Source organism: Oncorhynchus masou, chromosome 9 (assembly GCF_036934945.1).
Source record: "Oncorhynchus masou masou isolate Uvic2021 chromosome 9, UVic_Omas_1.1, whole genome shotgun sequence".
In the NCBI taxonomy this organism is placed as follows: Eukaryota; Metazoa; Chordata; class Actinopteri; order Salmoniformes; family Salmonidae; genus Oncorhynchus; species Oncorhynchus masou.
In genome coordinates, this window is record NC_088220.1 from 48,498,122 (window position 1) to 48,504,121 (window position 6,000).

General features: G+C 42.4%; 2 non-coding genes across 2 annotated transcripts; one reads left to right on the forward strand and one right to left on the reverse strand.

Moving 5' to 3' along the window:
* The first annotated feature begins 4,000 nt into the window (after positions 1-4,000).
* Positions 4,001-4,087, forward strand: trnastop-uca (transfer RNA opal suppressor (anticodon UCA)). Its single transcript has one exon. It is a non-coding gene; the product is annotated as a tRNA-Sec (tRNA).
* Positions 4,088-5,913: 1,826 nt separating this feature from the next.
* On the reverse strand, positions 5,914-6,000 carry trnastop-uca (transfer RNA opal suppressor (anticodon UCA)). The gene has a single exon. It is a non-coding gene; the product is annotated as a tRNA-Sec (tRNA).

Sequence of the window (6,000 nt, forward strand, 5' to 3'; positions counted from 1 at the left end):
TGTAGCTTTGGGGCATCTTATGCCGCGTTCAAAACAACTGGGAAGTGGGAACTTAGAAATCTCCTACTTCCGACATCAGTGTGTTCAAAATAACTGGGAGCTCAGGAAAAAAATCTGCTCCGACTGGGAAAAATCGTTTTGAATGTCGTCCAACACGGAATTCCAACTCTGGCTTCTTTCTACAGCTCCGACTTTTCGATATTTGGTTTTAATGCAGACGAGAGTACTGAATCCAGCTTCACACAGATATGAGCTTGTGAAGAGTACCATGAGTTTTACGGTGCTTTCAAGAGAGCTGCGAACTCGGACAAATACGTCAGTGATCTCCTGGTCGGAAAGTCGGAGCTCTAGAAAGAGGCACGAGTTCTCGAGTTGACATTCCGAGTTGGATGACTGTTCAAATGGATTGTTTAAGTCGGAGCTAGTGTTGAACGCACTGAAGTCAGAAGTTGGAGATTTCCGAGTTCTCAGTTCCGAGTTCCAAGTTGCTTGAGCGGTATTAGTTCTCAGAGGGAGACGGCAGGAACCAAAGCTTCTCCATCTTCTCCATGTGTCATTCTGCCACATGACAGCTCGATCAACTGTTCAATTTCACTTACCGGCAAGTCAACTGAGCCAGGATCACAGTCAAATGGACTGGGAAGTAGGTCCCAAATATGGAAAGCGAAAATGAGCAAACCGTCTTACCTGGAACAATAATTATAATTTTATCATTATCAAGTGTCAAATGTCCTTTTCTTTACATGTGTTTTTTTCACTTATCCAGTGTGTGTTTACGGGTGATTTGAATACTTGATAATTATATTTTTTCACTTGCTTTTTTCAAGTGTCAAATGTAATTTTTGTACACATGATTTTCTTCTCCTTTCCATACCCATCTGTGCAAAAGCCCACCATTCGATCCCATGGAATCTGTTTTCGTCAATATAGCCACACAGCACACAGAACATCCCCTGTGCCATTTCATACTTGATGTTAAGCTAATGGGCATAATTGCCAACCCAAAGATGACGCTGGTGGGGCACATATCTAGGATATATTAACAGGTGCATTACGAGTGTCTGATGAGGATGTCGTGACCTGTAACACAAAATACCTGAGTAAAGGATTATGCCTTCACTCTTCGCCGTGAGTTATTCTCATACACAAAATAACAATAATCGAGAGACAGAACAATATGTCCCTGTGAATAGCATCCTCCGACATGTATAGCGTGTACGTGCACCTTGGCCCTCACAGCTAACATCCATTTGGACAGCATAAGCCCGGTAGATTGCTAGCAATGGCATCAACTATTTGTTTAATTAACAGTGTTATCTGACAAAGGTATTGATGTGAGTCTCTGTGCCTCCATTAGCCGCGGGAATTAGTGTGGGTGTAAAAAAGGCCGTCCTGCTCCTCCCCTCTCGACCTAACTTCCCCTCACAGTCCCTTCAGCTTCCCTTAAGTCCTGTTAGTTTTGCTGCTCAGCCTACCTAAGTTATCCCCCGCCCATTATAGCCCTGCCATTACCAACCAATCAGAGCGGTTGGAAATGTGCATCTGGACACTGCACCCGCCCACTCAGTTCTGAGTGTTATTACCATCCAAGGGGAGAAGTCACATGTTTCTGAGGACCTTTTATTGTCGACAGTAACCTGATTGTTTGAATGTTGTGCGTGTATCTAAATTCCCACAACAATAAGATTCCAAGTAATTCGGATGACCAAAATCATATGAACATCTTCAAAGGAAACTGTGTGGTGGTGACTATCAAGAGCACAGTGATGGGCATCAACATCATGTTCTAACCAGACAGCACGATAGAGGACAGAACCAAACCAATCAGTATACAGCGGACGTCAAGTACAGCCCAGACGTTCAGGCCTCTCCAGTCACAGCCAGGTGAGACCTGCCGGTCCCAAGCCTGGAGCCCCACCTGCAAGAACCGTGCTATTTCCGGTCCGAGGGTTCTGCAACCTCCAGACACTGCCTCAGGGGACCTGCCAGAAGTCACCCCTGATGTTTCCCCTGACCAAGTTGTCCATTTCCCATCCTTCCTGGTAGGGTCAGAGCTCCCTTCCTTCCCGGTAGGCTTACAACCCCCTCCCTTCCCAGTAGGGTTTAAAAGCTCTGTTCTTTGTATCTACAGAGCCAGTTGTTTTTCCCAATAGTCATTTCCTATAGTCGTTTAGAATGCCTAATACAATTTTATTTATTTATTTATTTATTTTTTCACCTTTATTTAGGCAAGTTGAGAACAAGTTCTCATTTACAACTGCGGCCTGGCCAAGATAAAGCAAAGCAGTTCGACACATATAACAACATAGAGTTACACATGGAGTAAAACAAACATACAGTCAATAATACAGTAGAAAAATAAGTATATATACAATGTGAGCAAATTATGTGAGATAAGGGAGGTAAAGGTAATAAATAGGCCATGGTGGCAAAGTAAATACAATATAGCAATTAAAAAACTGGAATGGTAGATTTGACAGTAGATGAGTGTGCAAAGTAGAACTACTGGGTTGCAAAGGAGCACAATAAATAAATACAGTAGGGGAAGAGGTAGTTGTTTGGGCTATTTATAGATGGGCTATGTGCAGGTGCAATGATCTGTGAGCTGCTCTGACAGCTGGTGCTTAAAGCTAGTGAGCGAGATACTTGGGTATGTAGTTGGCTCATACGTCAACTTTGCTCATACACTGCTTGGCAGCAGTGGACACTATTGGAATTACAACCAGAGGGATGGCTCGATGTGGGACCTTTCTGTTGCATTTCAAAGATGGTGATCTATTGTGTTATATTTTCCTACATTCCATATCATATTTCCACAAACGTCATAGTGTTTCATTTCAAATGGTACCAAGAATATGCATATCCTTGCTTCAGGGCCTGAGCTACAGGCAGTTAGATTTGGATATGTCATTTTAGGCGAAATTTGAAGTAAAGGGGGCTAACCCTAAGAAGTCTCCAAAACACAACATAATGATGTCTTTTCAATGTAGTCGCTTTAACTACCAGTTAATCCAATAGCAAATGTAAGATATGTGTTTCAAATCACCCTTAGAAGTGCTCAAAGTAATATGGTACAGTACTGTAAATTACAGTACAGTTTTCACATTAGGCAATACACTTATATTACCCAACAAAATTGACAGAAAATCTATCATTTCCATAATACAGTACTGTATATATCCAATGTGTAATCAAAGGTGTGATCAATGAAGACATCCTCTACAAAATAAGTATACTATCTTGTAATCAAATGTAAGAATTTATTTTTTTATTTTTTTTTAAACAATGTTTAGCACACATTAATTTGCATCAAGCCTGTCTTGAGCATTTGCCCATAGATTCTCATCCACATCACAGTCAATGTCCTCATTGTTCATGCACCTTGAGAAAAACCTTTTGCCATGGCGAATCCAAGCTTGACATTGGTCTGCGTAGATGTTGTCGCATGCCTCATCCATGGAAGGAGGGTGGCACACCAAACCATCTTAATAAGAGATAGCTACGCACACAGAAATGTTTCCCCCACATTGTGCAGGCACTTGGAGGGTTGCCTGTTGGCCTATGAGCGGGTTTCCATGTATTTGATAACATTCCATTTACTCCGTTCCATACATAATTATGAACTGTACATTATGAACACAGCAGCCTCCTGTGCCTTAGACACCCTTGGAGAATGGGGTCAAAGCTAGGGACCAGCCATTATTTGATGGTGACACAGGATGCGCAATATAAACACTCCACCCCTTTTGTTATCAACCAGCCAATCAAATCTTAGTAATTTTGCATTATTTTGAAAAGCCCTCCCTTAACAAGAAACTTCGTTAAATTTCTGTGTTTCTTTCAATATACAGTCACTAAAGTGCTTGCGATTTTCATTGTAGAAAAACATACATTCCTTATACTAAATACCGTTGCTTTTACCACAACATTTTGTCACCGACACTGAAACATTTATGTACACCCTCAGGTGTATATAGGCACTGCGAACTCTCATTCGAATGCCCGGATGATCCTCGGTGGTCCGGGGTGCAGGCTTCAAACCTGTAGCTGCTTAGCGGCAGAGTGGTTCAATTCCACCTTTCGGGCGTCATTTCTCATCATTCAAATGTATGGACTTTGATCACCAACAATGTTTGTACGAATTCGCTGATATTATATACTACGTAGAAACGTAATTGTGTTTTTAGAGGTAAATATAAGTAAAAAATTGTGGATGGGCCGCCTACATCCTACCAAATTTTAAGAGATAAGTGCACACATTCCCTCCCCCCACGTTGTCCAGGCCCTTGCTTAAATACTTTTGACCATCATTTAATCCATCTACGCTTAATGGATTTTGAGAACTACAGAAATAAAATGTGTTTAAAGTATAAACATTTAAAATGACATGTATGATACATGATAACCATGCATAATGACTACTTGTTATTGCTAATTGATTTCAATATGGAGCAGGATAGACAGCAAGGGAGAGGAAGAAATCAAATAGCTTGTGGACAAGGGGTCCGTCAAAGAGGTGGGAATGAGCCCCATCAAAGAGGTCAAAGAGGTGGGCATGGGCCCCATCAAAAAAGTAAAAGAGGTGGGCATGTGCCACATCAAAGAGGTCAAAGAGGTGGGTATGGGCCCCATCAAAGAAGTCAAAGAGGTGGGCATGGGCTCCATCAAAGAGGTCAAAGAGGTGGGCATGGGCCCCATCAAAGAAGTCAAATAGGTGGGCATGGGCCACAGAAAAGAGGTCAGAGAGGTGGGCATGGGTCCCATCAAAGAGGTCAGAGAGGTGGGCATGGGCCCCATCAAAGAGGTCAAAGAGGTGGGCATGGGCCCCATCAAAGATGTGGACATCAGAGGGAGGGAGACAGACGGCAGGGAACTGTTGTGTCTAATGAAGTCTGGGCCGTTGTTGGTGACCAGTTGTAGGTGACCATGTGGTATACACCGGCCTTACCATGGCAAAGGCTGCCTGATAAATTCACCCCAATCTGAGAAGATCAACTGCCAATTCGATCACAAGAACATTTCGCCAAGAAAACCAGTCTTCAGGATATGTACTATATGTGACATAATAAAGAACATAATAAAGAACATCGATAGACAAGAAAAAGCTCAAGGACAGAACTATATACTTTTTTAAAAATGCACTCAGCCTACATATCAATACTTTACTATTACATTTACAGTAAATTACATTCTAACACATGTAAATTCGCAAAACATGTTACAGTATTCTGACATTATGATCAATATGATCTATTGACCCTGTTTTACCCTCAGAATTGACAGAAGACCACATGGTGGTGGCCGTGTGCTGACCGACCAGCAGTTGTGGGCAGTGGTGGAAACGGTGAAAGCCAGGAATGACATACGGCTGTCGGAAATTACGCTGGCCTATTGAGGAGAACGTTGACAGCAACAACCGCCTTTTGAAGAGGCACCGGGTATCTATGAAACACGTTTTTTTCTGGTGCCTTTTGAGAGAAACAACGACCCGGGTGGAACAACTGGGGTCCGAGTATGTTCAGGTACAGCACTATATAGTGTATTACTGTTACTATTTGATGCACATGCTATGCAACTTACTTCACAATATCATATTGGAACTCTACTATAAAAATAACTAACCAAAATATATTTTTAGAGAGTGATGGTGCTTGATGCTGGTTCAACCTGGCCAAAACTCAGGACTGTGGGCAGAAGCGTGTTGTCCAAGGGCCTGGACAACGTGGGGGAGGGAATGTGTGCACTTATCTCTTAAAATTTGGTAGGATGTAGGCAGCCCATCCACACTTTTTTACTTATATTTACCTCTAAAAACACAATTACGTTTATTTTGCTGCGTAGTATATAATATCAGCGAATTCGAACAAACGTTGTTGGTGATCAAAGTCCATACATTTGAATGATGAGAAATGACGCCCGAAAGGTGGAATTGAACCACTCTGCCGCTAAGCAGCTACAGGTTTGAAGCCTGCACCCCGGACCACCGAGGCTCATCCGGGC